We start from the raw sequence: 16,064 nt of genomic DNA on the forward strand, positions 1-16,064 counted from the left end.
GCTGGTAGGAAGGACGGGGCCGTGTTGACAGGGACCATGAGGCCTCCGCCCTGTAGTTTTCCTTTGTCCTCTCCGTGGGGTGGGGCAGCCCTTTCGGGGAAAAGGCTCTCCTCATTTCATCTTTACATTTCCTTCCTGGGAGATGGAGCAAATGGTGCCTGCCTTGTCTATTTGGAGCACAAAGGCATAGATCATTAATAAGATAATTGGAAGGTACTTGGCAAAATCTGAAATATTAACTATCTCAGAGAAGCTGAATAATCACAGGGTCTCACCAAGCGCCACCTCAACAAGTGCAGCTTTCGCCCGTCCTTGGACATTTATTTCCCTTTGTCCGCACTCTGTTCCCTTTCTCCCAAAATGCTGGGTAGAGGTTCTTTAAAATTCAAGAAAAAAATCAGACTTTCCCTTCTCCCCAGTGACATTCCCGGCCTCTTCTCTCACTCGAGCGATTTCCTGTATGAAATTCAACAACAGGTCCACCCAGAGGATTTCTTTTTCCTCCAGCTTCTCTGTTTAAAAATCTTGGGTTCTTCCTGACAAAAGGAGGCTTAGTCATCTTCCCCCAGTGACAGGCCCTACTTAAAAACAAACAACGAAGAAATCCTACATCCCACTCCAGCCTGTGCTACAGAGCCTGGCCGGGGAGGGACAGGGGATGGTACACTTGGAAAGGCAATCAAAGAGTGGGCGGTCAGAAAACAAAACCTGCCAGGTTATCAAAAGGACACCACCTCCGATGCACAGAGCTGCTGCTTTCCTGCACACACGGAATCTTCCTGCTCCCTGCCCCACTCATCGTGGTCATGGCCAGCTGTGTGCAGCAGCCTGGCGCCCACTTAACAAACAGGGGCAATGAGGGAGACTCCTCACCCGGGGCCAGCAGTAGGTCAGGGATGAGGCTGGGGCTAGGGCTCAGGGGTCTCAGCCTGGAGTCCTGTGTTTGCAGCTACAACTCCAAGGCCTTGGGATTTGCCTAGTGGGGAATCCTGGGCTCCAGGGAAGAAGTCACTGAAGGTTTACCAGGAAGACTTATAAATGAGGAGAAACTGAAGCCTGGAACGCCCCCCTCTCTGATGACTGCTGCCTACGCTGCCTCCTTCCTTCTCTCAGCTCCAAAGGCACAGAATGTCTGATCGGAGAGTTTAGCTGCTTTCTACTGTTTTCTCACAGTTTCGTTTATCAGCCTTGTCTTGCCAATGATACAGAAACTCCCCGCAGGACAGTGGGTAGGTGGGAGCTTCCCGATGATCATGTTGGTGTTGACAAAGCTCCCCAAAGTGGGGTATTCCCTCAGGCTGGTCTCCTGAGCCGGCTCTGTGCACTGAAAGGGGTCCATCCTGCCATCCTAGAGTATAGGTGCCGTCTATCTCTGTTTGTTGAGTTATCGGGAGATGAAAGATTTTTTCACTTGGTGAATCCTGGCATTGTGGGAAGACTCTCCTAACGCAGACATAATTCTCTTGCAATCACACAGGCACACACATACACAGAGTCACACCCTTGGTGTGTCATGGGCGTTGTTTTGCATGGAGATATGGGTGCCGTCTATCTCTGTTTGTTGAGTTATCGGGAGATGAAAGGTTTTTTCACTTGGTGAATCCTGGCATTGTGGGAAGACTCTTATAATGCAGACATAATTCTCTTGCAATCACACAGGCACACACATACACAGAGGCACACACACACACAGAGTCACACCCCTGGTGTGTCATGGGCGTTGTTTTGCGTGGAGAACGTGGAGCGTGAAGACACATTTTCTATGACAGTGGTTCCCTTGGTGTGGGACTGATGGACCTGTGGACAGCAGGAGTTTTGTTAGTGCTCTTCAGGGTCCCAGAGATCATGTACTAGAACACCTTTCCTCCACAGATGAAGAGACTGCAACCCGGAGAGCTTTGTCACTTAGACACACAATTTTACTTTGCTTGGGCTTGGGTTTCCCTATATGAAAAGGAAAAAAAAAAATAGAATTGCCCCAAAGGATCTTAAGGACTTTTTCAGAATTCCGTACATAATGAGTTTTTATTGTCTTTTTCTCACCATTCTTTGGCCTTTGTGGAACTGACTAGAATAACTTAATTGTTTGTTAAGGAATTTCTGACCTCAATCAGTTTTCCTTATATAAGGAGTTACCAGTTTTAGAGCCTCATGTCACTTGGGGCTCTGCCTCACTTAAAAGTGCTGTGAGAGCATATTGGATTGCTGAAAGGAGAAACTGACCACCTCTTAGAAGACATCACCAATTCAAATGAGGGTGTCTCCTTTCCTAGCGAAAACGGGCACTTAGACTAGTTTAGAGCCACCGGAGGTGGGAGGATGAGCCAGATGTCCCTGGAAAGCCAGTTTAGGGGTGCTTTTCTTATGTTTTCCAGAGTTTAATTATGCTCCTTGCTCGAGAGAAATATTTTTGAATCTGAGGATTTTTTATCTTAACGTTGAACAAATTATGTATCTTTCTTTTCCTGTCCCCTCCATAGTTCCCCAATGACTCTAATTTTTATTATTGTTATAAAGCATTTTTCCTTAAAGAGTAAAGATGCAAATAAAAGAAAAATCTACAGCTTAGACACAAGAACAAGAATGAATCTGACAAACCTATGATTGAGTGAAAGAAACACGGCAAAGGGGTGTGTTCAGCAGGACTCCATTCCTATAAAGCTAAAAACGGGCCAAATGAAGCTATCTTTTAAGGTACACATACATGAGTGGCAAAACCATAAAGAAAGGTCAGGAAATGATGACAGCAAAGTTAAGGTAATGTTGTGTTTCTTGATTGATAGTAGTTACATGAAAGTGTGCTTTATTATTCATTAAACTATAAAAATATGTCATATGTACCTTTTAAATAAAAATTGAATAAAGTGACATGGAAATCAGAAAAAAACTAGTAGCATAAAAATTGCAGATTAATATGGTGGATTGAATGCTGTCTTCCAAAACCACACTAACATGATGGTAAAGGAATTGTTAAAAAATGCATAAACCACAAAGACAAAATGAATCCAAAGAAGACATCACCAAACGGTATTTGTTTGTTCATTTTTTTGTATTTGAAATACTCTTTGATGACATATTTGGCCTTGATTCTTTGGCACTGTCCTTAACAACCATACAGCTGCAACCAGTTGCTTACAGGGCTTTGGTTTTCTGCTGATTTTGCAGAGGCCTTACCCATTCTTTTAGTTTGACCAACCTCAGTTAAGCTGATGTGGGTGTCAACAAACAGTTCCTCAACCAGGTTTTTCTACATAGACTCATGAGGGTCAGAGGCAAGTATACATGAATTCCACAAGCTCAGCCATCGGGGACGAGGGTGGTCTTCAGCACCCTTCTGAAGCAGTGTTAATGTCCATTTCTCCCCCAGCAGCAATCCCTTTCTTGGCCATGGTGGAGGCTTAAGGTTGGAGCTGAATGTTGAACTCACTGGAGATGTTCTGCCTTTGTGCAGCCCAGTGGCGGGCTGGGAAAGCTGGAAAGTAGATGGACAAGTAGTAACAGACTTTGCATGTACTGTATGAGACAGCTGAATCCTAAGCGGCAGTGGGGAAAATTGAGACACAATTAAACTTGCAGCTCACAACCTCCAAAAGGCTTGGAAATTGTGGTATCAGGTATTTTTGGAAGTGACGGTTAAAATGGGGCTAAAAACTGGAGAATTGGTTCAACGTTTGTATTCTTAGAAAATGCTAAGAGTAGATGGTACAGTGTTCTCACCACAAAAATAATAACTATGTGAGGTAATGCATATGTTAATGAGCTAGATTGAGTAATTCCACAATGTAAATATTCTTCAAAACATGTTGTACACAGTAAATATATATAATTTTATCTGTCCATTGAAAAAAATTAATTGGACCTCAGACCCATACTCCTATTCTCAGCAACTAATACTCTTCCCATTTCAGCTGAGGACTGGAGGATAAAGTGGAATGTTCTCTAATGGGGATAAAGCAAGAGGTCTGCATGGGGGCACCACTGGCACAATGGAGGGCAGCATGCCCGAGGTGAATACAGGGCTGAGACTTCTGGAGTATCTCTCACTTGCTCTCAGAGTGCTGTCCCATAAGCCTGTACTCTCTAGGCAGAAGATCTGCATGTCTTTCCCTGGCAGAGTGGATCAGCCTAAAGAGGACAGCCCTAAGATCTATCCAACAGTGCGTTCCAGCCGTGGGACCTTGGAGCAAAGCCTAGTGCATCATAAGCCACACCTGCGCTCAGAATATCCCATCGGTTTTTGGTGGTTCTCTCTTACATAAGGTCCATCAGTTAAGGATCCCTAAATATCCCTAAATATCTTAGGAAGGCCTTGAAAATAGAAACCAAAGCAAACAAGGAAAGGATGCCTATTTAAATCAGAATATACACGAAGAAAACTTAAAAAAAAAAAACATTATTTTCTGTCTTTAGAGAGATAAGATATTATATCCTTGATACAGAAGCTGATTGCTATGTAAAGGGAAAAATTAAAACATTGATAATTAAGAAATGTGATGACTGAGTGCTATAAATGGTTAGAAAACAAAATTGAAGAATATCCAAGAAAGTAGGGCAAAAAATCAGAGATGGAAATTAGGAGTAAAAAAAATATGACAGACAGTCCAGGAAGTCCAATATCTGAATACTAGGAGTTCCAGAAAGAGATAACTACAAAAACAGAGGGGAGGAAATCACCAATGAGACAGTTCTAGTACATTTCCTAGAACAGAAGGATATTAGTATCCAGATTGAAAGGGCTCATTAAGTGCCCTTACAAATAGATGAAACAGGCCTATCCCAAGGGTACATCTTTGTGAAATCTCAGAAAAGTAGGGACAATTAGATCTTACAAGTTTCTAGGCTGGGCGCTGTGGCTCACGCCTGTAATCCCAGTACCAGAGGCAGAGGCGGGTGGATCACTTGAGCTCAGGAGTTCGAGACCAGTCTGGGCAACGTGGCGAAACCACGTCTTTACCAAAGATACAAAAAATTAGCGAGGCTTGGTGGCACGTGCCTGTAGTCCCAGCTACTCGAGAGGCTGAGGTGGGAGGATTGCTTGAGCCTGGGTGACGGAGCAAGACTCTGTCTCAAAAAAAAAAAAAAAAGTTTCTAGAAAGAAGAAACGTATTACAGAAGGTCAGGAATCAGCCTGATTTACCCGCAGCAGTGGGGACGCTAGAAGGCGATGGAGAATTGCCCTCAAAGTTCTGAAAAAAAAAAAAAAAAAAGATTTCCAGTTGACAATTTTATATCTGATCAAGCTATCACTCAAGCAAGAAGGTAGAAGAGAAACATTTTCAGATAGGTAAAAATATAAAACAAAAAGAAAAAAATAAAACTTAGCCCCGATGCACCTTCTCTCAGAAAGCTATTGGAGTTCTTCACCATGAGGAGGGAGTAAACCGAGAGAAACGTAGGATCCCGGAAATGGGGTCCAACACAGAAGAGGGGCAGATGGAGTATGTGAGAGGAGGCCCTTCGTAGTCGTGATAAAGTGGACGCAGGACATTGATCTAAACTAAATCATGAAAAAACTATTGCAGAGGATAGGGAAGAGGTGAAAGAGGGCTAAACCCTTACCTTCTATAATGAGGAAAAAACCTTAAAAATCACTAAGGGGCTACATAAGCATATTGTTAAAAATATGGAGTGGAATACCAAAAGAAACAGCTAAGGAATTGAAAGAGGTTATTGTTGTTGAGGGGCAGGTTGGGGAGGCGGGTAAGAAGAGAACTGTGGATTTTTTTTCTTCAATGAACCTTTTAGAACAAATTGACTCTTTAAATTATGTGTATAGGCCGGGCATGGTGGCTCATGCCTGTAATCCCAGCAGTTTGGGAGGCCGAGGCGGGAGGATTACTTGAGCCCAGGAGTTTGAGACCAGCCTGGAAAACTTGGTGAGACCCTGTCTCTACAGAAAATACAAAAATTAGCCGGGCGTGGTAACGTGTGCCTGTGGTCCCAGCTACTCAGGAGGCTGAGGTGGGAGGATTGCTTGAGTCTGGGAGGTTGAGGCTGCGGTGAGCTGTGATTGTACCAGCCTTGGGGACAGAGTAGGACCCTGCCAATAAATAAATAAATAAATAAATTAATTAAATGTATGTATAAGAGATAAAGCTTAAAACTAGAAAAATTAGTAGCTTATTATTGGTGTTTATCTCCTTTAGATTTCTTTTTTTTTTCTTTTTTTTTTTTTTTTTTTTGAGATGGGAGTTTTGCTCTCGTTGCCCAGGCTGGAGTGCAACGGCATAATCTCGGCTCACTGCAACCTTCACCTCCCGGGTTCAAGCAATTCTCCTGCCTCAACCTCCCAAGTAGCTGGGATTACAGGCATGTGCCATTATGCCTGGCTAATCTTTTGTATTTAGTAGAGACGGGGTTTCACCATGTTGGCCAGGCTGGTGGCGAACTCCTGACCTCAGGTGATCTGCCTGCCTCGGCTTCCCAAAGTGCTGGGATTATGGGTGTGAGCCACCGCTCCTGGCCTAGACTTATTTCATGTAAGTAAAACAAGAGTCCTGTGTTGTCCATTCATTTATTCCATGGATTTTGTTTTGAGTATCTATTATGTGCTGGGCATTGAGGCAATTTCTTTTCTCCTTATTTCCCTTTGATTTCATTGCTCCTGTTCTGGACCGTTCTGCTGGGATCCTATTTAAGGAGCTAGTTACCACCTGCCCCATACGCCTCTCTCTGGATTTCTGCTGGGTGTGGCTGTGGCCCTAGTGTGATGTCAGGGAGGTCTTACTTAATGCTTCTCTCATGCTCTCCAGTGGTGAGTTGTCAGAAGTGGTACGTTTTGCTTGTTCTTCTGAGATGGGAGAAGCGTGCCATATCCACAGATTCCTAGATGGCACAGTTGACCGTTTAGTTGCTTAGCACGTGGCCTGACACATAGCAGACACTCAGTGGATGAATGAACGTGGTAACTGTGACGTGTACTCACTTACTCTCTCCTGTCTCTGATCCTCAAAGCGGACCAAATATCTGCCACCCTGCATCCTTGGATGGCTCATAGCTTTGGCAAAAAGGGGCCACCACAGAGGGCCTGCTGCAGCCTTCCCAGTTCCCTGATGTTTCCACTTTTGCTGCTTGAAATCTAATGGTTTCAGATCTAGTACTTTGCGTCTTGAAGAATATTTGGAAATTAAGGAAAATACAAGTGCCCCTAAGAGGAAAAATACTATGACCCATTATCACAGTAATTTCCAACCTGGAATTCCCACACGCTGGGACCTCATAACAGGCATAATGGTGGCCAGAGAGCACTTTTTAATATTTCAAAACACCTAATGGAAACTGCCCATTTATTTAAGATAAGGCTGCAAAGAGTAACTAAAATGGCAAGTTTCTTTGCTTTCCAGTGAAAGAGTATCAATTTGGTATGGTAGTTCTGGTTGTTTTTTATTTTATTATTATTATTTTTGAGATGGAGTCTTGGTCTGTCACCCAGGCTGGAGTGCGGTGGCTTGATCTTGGCTCACTGCAACCTCCGCCTCCCAGGTTCAAGCGATTCTCCTGCCTCAGCCTCCCGAGTAGCTGGGACTACAGGCATGCGCCACCACACTTGACTAATTTTTATATTTTCAGTGCAGACAGGGTTTCACCATGTTAGCCAGACTGGTCTCGAACTCCTGACCTCATGATCCACCCTCCTCGGCCTCCCAAAGTGTTGGGATAACAGGCGTGAGCCACCGCCCCCGGCTAGCTCTGGTTATTCTATGCTGAATAGATGCTTGAGTTGATAGCCATCTATCTGTGATAAACACAAGAATGGAAGGAGAGAATAATGATCAATAACAGCTTATGTGGTTGACAAGACCTTGCCAAAGGCAGTGTGGATGTGGTGGAATGGGAGAGGGGTCTCTGGAAGGGGAGAGATGGGGGCACTGCATGCTACTTAGTTATTCCTGGGGTTTGTTGGCAGCTGCACTGAGGACAGAGGGCTCCAGACGGGCAGAGCAGGGGCACAGAGAGTGGTGTGAGGCTCTAAACGCCAGCTTGGTCGGCCCACTTTGTCATTTTGCTGAGGGCTGGTGGAGGTGCCGGTGTGGCTGTGCCAGGGGCCCCGCCTGTCACCTCTCCCTGCACTCCAGACCCCATCACAGAGCCCATGGCAGCAGAGATAAATGCTTCAGCAAGGCAAATGAATCTAGAGGGAATGGGAGCCTCAAGCCGTGAAAAATGATGGGGACTGTGGCCTACTTTCTTGCTTTGTAAAAGTCACTTGCACTTTTCTGGGGCACAGCCAAACTGACGGTGCTGTAGAACGGGATGTGCAAGAATGCCGTTTGGCAAACAAAGAGCGTTCTCTGGCCCCCAGATTTTCTGACTTTTGAGTCCAGACTAAAGAAAGCCAGGCTGGAGACCGTATATCAAACTTCGCAAGCCCATTTATATACCTTGCTGGTGACTCAGGGGGCAGAAATGGTGGTTGGGGATCTTTGTGTTTTGTTTTGAAAGAGTGATGTTTGGAAGCAGAAGCACTCAAAAATACATCCTGACCTATGGCACTTAAAACTGCCACCAGAGCTTGGCACTTAATTGTTCTGTTTCTCATGATATGTTCTAATTATCTGTTTCCAGCCAGATTGTAAGGTCAACAATGGTAGTTTATTTACGAGTAAGTCTTAGTTTTTTCATCTGTAGAAATGGGGATAAAAATGTAGGTTTGCTATGAGTGTTAGGGGTTCAGGGTTTAGTTTTGGGCCTAACTGCTCCTGTCTACCTGTCTTCCCTTCCAGGGCCTCTCAGGACACACCTTACTCCCAAAGCACAATATCCAAATGGCAAAGAGGTTGTCCCTTTCTTAACGAGCTCCACAAGCACCTGACCACCACCCCCTCCCATTTGAGGCCTCCCTGTCCCCTCCCGCTGAACCTAAACTGCTCTGAGGAGCAGCTCACCAGCCATCAGTCCTGCCTGGATGAGGAAGCTGATTTTGTGTCTAGGGAAACAAGTCTGCCCCGTTTGCTTTCCACATGGAGGCTGAGAGTACAAGAGAAAGTTGGGGGAAATAGCAAGCAAAGTTCAGAGGGCAATGGTCCATTTTTTCTTATCAGCCACAAAACAAAAAATAAATAAATAAAAGAAGGAGGAGGCTGTGTCTTTGAGGCACAGTAAGCCTGCCCACTGAATGTCCCTGAGAGTGAGTAGTTATAATAGCTACTCTTTCTACAGGGAGACCTAGAGATGGGGTGGAGAGAGGAAAGGATGTGCCCCCATGAATAGCAGAGGGGTGAACAGGAGGCCTGGGGGAGAAATTGCCTTCCTGACAAGGAGAGTTGGAGATGATGGATACAAAACCCCTGGCACACTGCCTGGCCCACAGTGATGTTACCATCAGTAGTGGCTTTGCCATATCCAGACTGATATCCATGCCCTAAACAGAGAACTTTGCTGAGATGAAATTTCCTTGTTGGTATGCTTTTGTGGACCACTCCATTGAGAACCAGCACAAAGCCATTGCCTTCTTGAACGTCTTCATTAAAACTAGAATAATCTCTGCCCCTCATTTGCCCGTGCACATGGAAAACCCACGGATATGCCTTCCCTGATGGAAAATATGACCACTGACGGGAGTTCAAGACCAGCCTGACCAACATGGAGAAACCCCATCTCTACTAAAAATACAAAATTAGCCAGGCGTGGTGGCGCATGCTTGTAATTCCAGCTACTCGGGAGGCTGAGGCAGGAGAATCACCTGAACCCGGGAGGCAGGGGCTCCTTGAGCCGAGATCATGCCATTGCACTCTAGCCTGGGCAACAAGAGTGAAATTCCGTCTCAAAAAAAAAAAAAAAAAAAGTGACCACTGAAATGTGTATAATGCTTTAAAATTAACAGTGCATTTTCTCATCCATCATTTGAGCCTCACAACAGCCTTGTGACGTAGGCAGTGTTCGTATTCTCACTTCAAAGATAAGGAAGCGGATGCTGGAATGGCTTGGGCACCAGGCCAGGTTCATACAGTAAGTAAATGGCCAAGGCAGGGCGTAATCTTTGGACTCCACAGCCATCGCTCCTTTTTTTTTTGTCATCTGTGATGCTTCTTCCGCCCTGCTGTTGATAGCCTAGGAACAAGACGTGTGACTTTTCTTATCACCCCCTGGTGGGTACATCCTGGGTACACTTTTCTGTTTTCTAGTGGGGGTAAGGAAAATGGCTTTCAGTGGTGAAGGTTCACAGAAAGAATGGGATCCAGAAGCGTCTTCCAGCATGGTCCAGGTGCCAGAAGACTTTGGCAGGCGAGTTGACCATGGCTGAGTCAGGCCCTCCTCCCCCGCTCCCTGGATTTTGGATCGATTTTGCAACGGCTCTGGCGGCTGCATGTGTTTCCCTTGGCCTCTGAGGCATTCCAGTGATGATGCTGGCTTGGCGGGGTCACGGCCCTGTACAAAGCAAGGGCTATTTGTGGCTGATCTAAAACATAACTGGAGCCACCTGCATCCGAGGCTGGCTTCTCGGGCTCTGGGGCCTGTAACCCAGCTGGAGTAAAAAGTTCAGGTTCCCGTGTGGAGCAGATATCAAAAGTGACGTCTTTTTCTTTCTTTGGGTTTGGCTGCGTAATTGGAAAACCAAGCTGCCCGCCACCTTGCCATGGCTTCTCCTATCCTTAGGGCCTGGAGTGGGCTTCCTCCCTCCCTCCCTCTAGCTAAACCCTCCTTGCTGCAAGACCCTGCTCCTTCCATGGAGTCTCCATTCCCAGAATGTATGTGACCTTATTGTTTGTCATCCATGTTGGGGCTTTTAAAAATATCCACTTGCACTATTTTATGACTGCTTCATGGACAATAATCCTGACTGTGTTCTTTGGGGCCAGACACTGGGTCTGCTTTCCTTCCTCTCTCACAGTGCCTGGCTGTGCTGGGTACATATGAAGGCTGACGGTTCACTGAATGAGGCATTGTGGAGGGCGTAGAAAACATGGAGACTTGGGAACCCAGAGACCAGGTTTTGTTGCCAGGGCAAATCCCTTTGCCTTTCTGGGTTGCTCAGTCCATATCTGTAAAATGAGAGTTGAACTGGATGATCTCTAAGGTCCATTTCAAATTCAGAGTTCTGAAACTAATTGTAGACTAAGCTGAAGACATGCTCATCGCCTTTACCTGTCTCTCTGTGCTCCCCATATTGCAGCCTGGTAAGCTGTTTTGGCTTATCACTCGCACCTCTGATTTGCCTGAATGTAGCTTAAAAACTTGTCTTCGTATCTCAGGAAGGTCACAAAAGAGAATGAGGGAGTGTTGAGTAGTGTTTAGAAGCAGAGACTGGGGAATCAGACAAACTTGGGTTTCAGTCTTAGCCCCACCACTTAATAGTTGTGTGGCCTTGGGCAAGTCACCTTGTTAAGTACCACTTTCTTTTCAGAAACATGGAGTTAATGCCAGTCTCACAAGGCAATGGAGGAATACATGAGATAATACAGGTATGGTGCACACACACTGTCAGAGCTCACTCAGTGGTGGCAATCATCGTTATTAAAGTGGGGAGGGGCAAGAAGCAGAGGGGTGTGTTTTCCAGTCCTTTGGTGAGCATTTTCTGACTTGTAAACTATTGGTTGCATTTTAAGACAATGCCTTTATCATTTTAATAAGCAGTGTAATGATTTGAGGAAAACCATTTTAGTTCTAATATGAACACTAGCAGTACTAATTGTGCACATGATAGCATTTTAATAGAGTTCCATAATTTATGGAATTGGGAAGACTTACAAAAACATGGGTTAACTCTCTAGAGTCTTAGGTTTCTGGTGAGTGATTCAAACGGGCTGCTGTTGCTTCCTGCCAGTGCAAATAAATCAAGTGTAAACCTGCACTTTTAAACAAAATTGTGAAAAAGGAAACAAATCCAGTGATAAGAAACTATTTTAACGAGACACTTCATTCTTGAGGTGATTTGCTAAGGAGAGATTTTCCAGATTGTCCCTGAACTACCAAAAGCAAGAGACCCACTGTGGCACTTGCTTCTCTTTTTCTAGCTTCTCTGGGGTTGGGTAAGTGAAGCCTTCTCAAGTATTAAATTTGGAGGTGGCTCAGTGATCTAAGCAATGAAGACTCAAGAAAGACTTTGGGTCTGAATCAAAGTTTTCTAACTGCCTTGCTTTGGGTGCTGGGAAAGTCACTTCCTAACCTTGGATACCTCATTCTTACCAACTAAAAGAGTGGTGGATGGCAGTATGAACATCGCCGAGCTTTAGATAGTGAAACCTGGATGAACTTAACCTGGCTTAAGATGATCCCTTTCTGTTTAAGTGGAAAATGCATGGTGAGTGAACATTACCTTTCAAGCAACTTCTGGAGAGAGTCCAGATGTGTGTGTGTGTGTGTATTAGCCTGAAGTTCAAGTACTTGCAAAGGTTTCTAGCATACAGTGTGCAGTAGGTGAGCTAGACTTAGACTTAGGACTTCCAGATCTCCCATGTCTTATCTTGACAATTATGTTTAACTGAGTTTTAACATTGATTCTGAGTCAGAAAGAATTGCAGAAGATAAAGAAAAACCAGAAAGCCAAACTTTAATAAATACTCAGAGAGCAAAAAGAAATAATGGAAATGGCATACGTGCAGAGGGCACGTAGTTAGTGAAGAAATAGCTTTTGATGAAACAGGACAGGGTGAAACTTCAAAGACTTGTCTTTTATCCATTAATCCCATTAGTGCTCCGGCGATTTCTCAAAGATTGATTATCTCTGGGGAAATGTGTTACATCATCCCTCAGCTTTCCAGTCCCATTAGACCCAGCAAACATTCTATGCTGCTGGGATGATGGGCTTCTGTGCCATGTTTACCCGTATTCCTCCAGCTTGGCCCCTTCCTCAGCAGCTCCAGTCAGGAACAGAGAGAGGCCTCTACCCTCAGTAGTCATTCTTTGGGATTATCACTCACACCCCTTTGGAAGGGAAGAGAAACATAAAGAGAATGGGCAAGCAGCATGTGCTCAGGTTAACTTTACATTGGCTGATCAATTCTTCATATAGCCTTGGGCATTTATTAGGACTTTCATGGTGGATAGACACACTGTCCCCATTCAAAGTGCCTCTAAATTAGAAGTGAGATACCTGAGGAGTGTCAACAATGAGGAACAATGGGCTTCTCTTGAAGTCTTGCTCTTTGTCTAGTATGGTGGGCAAAGGAATTTGTCAGTTACTAATTTTATAAATAACCTTCTCACAGTCTCTGTTTTGTCATATGTAAAATGGCAGCAATGTAATGTATCCCTCATAGGGTTGTTAGGAGGACTAAATGGGTTAGTATTTGTTAAATGCTTGGCATTGTGCCTGCCTCACACCATACAGGCACTCAATAAAAGTTAGCTGAAATTATGTTAACTAGTCTAAGCAGAGGATTAGTAGGCATGTTGGAACTGATGCTAAGAAGGAATAAGACTCACCTTGGGAAAAGTGGGGATCAGGGAGAAGACTAGGCAGCAGGCTTCTGAGTGTGGGAGTGTGCAGGATGTGAGCACATCTCTGCAGTGCCTGCGCCCTCCTTGCCACAGAAATAACCTACACCAGACGTAGTAACAGAAAAAGAACCCAAGCATTTTCAAGACAATGTGAATGAGGTAGAAAAGGGCGACCCATGAGTCAACAATACTCAAGCTTTTATCAGTCTCAGTTTCTTCATTCTTTGTTTCATTCATTCAACCCACATTTATCATCAAACCTGTGCTGTTCATTGATGTTATAGATAAAAATGAACCACTCCCTACCCTCAAGAAAGCAGAAGAAGGAAGCAGGTAAGTAACTAGACAATTATATAACAAGTTCCTGAGTGATCAGGAGGAATGAAGTGCCCTGGGAAGGCTTCTGGGAGGAGTTGATTCCTAAGATTAGATGAGTGAGAGTTATCTAGTGAGGGGAAAGGCATGGATGACAGAGCATTGTGTGTGACAAATCTTTGTCTGCTAATTCTCACATTTAACTCATCTCAGAGTCAGTCTCCATTGATTGCCTATTCTTTTAAGTATGGGCCATATTTTTATGTCTAGTAATTTTGGATTATATTCTAGACATTGTTGATGGTCTAGTGTAGAGACTATGGATTCTATTATGTTTCTCTGGAGAGTGTTTACTTTTTATTTTAGCAGGCATTTAATTTGACTGAACTCAAACACCAAACCGTCTCCTCCATGGTGGGCAGAAGCTGAAATCTCTGATCAGTTCTATTAATTTTAGATGGGTTGCTTGGAATCTGCCCCATGCATGTGTAGCTCAGGAGTCAGCCACAGATTTGGATGGAGTTTATATGCAGAATTTGGAGCATCCCTTCTGAGGCTTTCTTCTTTTGAGGATTTCTGCTTCCATTTGCTCCTTCCATTTTCCAGCTGCCCTTCTGATCCTGCAGATTTCTGTCTAGTTTCTAATCACTCTATATACTACAGATTGGGTTCTGCTCTCAAGCAAAAAACTGTGAAACCCAGAAACTCACCCAGTGCTCCCTTCTCCCAGGTTCTGCCTGCTTTGAGATGCTCTCTAGTGCATGCAAATAGGTATTTTTAATTTTTTGCTAAGTAATAGTTATATTCAGATGATAGGTCCAATATACACTACTCTGAGATATTGGAAGCAAAACTCCCACAATGGATATTTCAAGAACTGCAAGTAGGTCAGTTTGTGTGTGTGTGTAGGTATTTGTGTACATGTGTGCATGCGTGTATTACAGGGGCATGGAAATATGCACAGCTTAAAGGCAGAGGTCAGATCATCAAAAGCCTTCTGGGTTATATTAAGGAATTTGAACTAGATCCTGAAGGCTGTGATGGAGAGCTTTAATCATAAGAGCAAAATGATCACAATTGTTCTTAGAAACATTGCTGGGCATCTGTATGAAGGATGAATCAAAAGAGGTAGAAAGATAGGGGATTGATGGGGAAGCAGAATTCAGTTTTTGTCCTTTGGAAGATGAGGGGTTGAACTAGATGATCATTAATGTCTCTTATGGCTCTAGTATTCTGATCTTCCTGTTAATGCCTTTACTTGGTCCTACTGTAGCCAGGAGTTCCCACAAGGCTGTTTTTTGCAGAGCACTATACACAGCCCTTGAAGCCCAGGCTTTAAAAAATGCCATTTAGTGATATTTTATGGCTTGTGAATAGATTAAGGTAATGGAGGCACAAAACAACACAAATGAATGCACCACGGGTGGGTAACAGCCTTTGAATTTCTCCAGCTCTCCCTTCAGACCTCCTGTATCACAACAGGTATTTGGTCATTTTATGTGATCTTAAGTGGCCTACTATTAACCTGGCTTTGATTTTTTTTCAGTCCTCAGAGAGGTGGAGGTGGGCCTAGCAAGAACCCAAGCTAGGGATTCATTGCAATAGGGGTACCCAAACCGGGAAGGGTGAGAAGCTATTCTATGATGGTCTTATGAGAACCTCGGGAGATGCTGGTGGTGGTGTGATGGGCATGTTGGTTTCATCCTTTCCTGTTTCTGAACCAATAGGAAAATGAGGCTTCCTGAGCCTCAGGATGCCCTACCCTTTCTAAGGCTTCCTGGAGAGCAAAGAGTTCCTGCTCTGCCCTGGTGTGAGTCAGAGATTGTGATGACACACTGAACAGCAACACCTGTCCTTGCTGGGGAGGGGATCCAAAGTCCAGCCGCTCGCCTTCCGCATAACACATTTTTCTGCACTTTGCCTTGTTAAGAGCTCAGGTCCTTTAGTGCTTGAAAGTAGCTGAGTGCACCACCTCTGTAAATCGATCCCGCACTCAGTTCGTGAAACATCAGGTTTTAGGAATTGGAGAGGCAGCAATATAATTTTTGTGTGCTGTTGCTTGAGTGAACTGTAAACCAAGGCTTTCTGCCCAGGATTGTACGGCTTTTTACTTTGATGAATGTCATTTTACTCAGAGTTGACTAAATGATATTGTCTTATATGGCTCTCAGATTTTTCTCTGATCTGTTCCCAATCTGAAACATGTGAGTACATCACTTCAGATATTTGCTAGGCATCTGAGCTTGGCCTGAGGATATTCACAAGCATGATTGCGAAAACATGCTTGTCCTCAGGAAGGCCCAAGTCTAAGCACCTGCTCATGCCCCTTCCTTGGCTGTGTGGCTTTTCTGCGCTGCGAACCAAGCTTG

General features: G+C 44.4%; 1 protein-coding gene across 22 annotated transcripts in view; it reads left to right on the forward strand.

Annotated features, from left to right (window-relative positions):
* The window catches only part of CACNA1C (calcium voltage-gated channel subunit alpha1 C), a 638,552-nt gene that overhangs the window by 93,996 nt on the left and 528,492 nt on the right, over nucleotides 1-16,064 (forward strand). The gene's annotated exons all lie outside the window — the stretch shown is intronic.

The sequence above is a fragment of the Pongo abelii genome, chromosome 10 (genome assembly GCF_028885655.2).
Source record: "Pongo abelii isolate AG06213 chromosome 10, NHGRI_mPonAbe1-v2.0_pri, whole genome shotgun sequence".
NCBI classification, from domain to species: Eukaryota; Metazoa; Chordata; class Mammalia; order Primates; family Hominidae; genus Pongo; species Pongo abelii.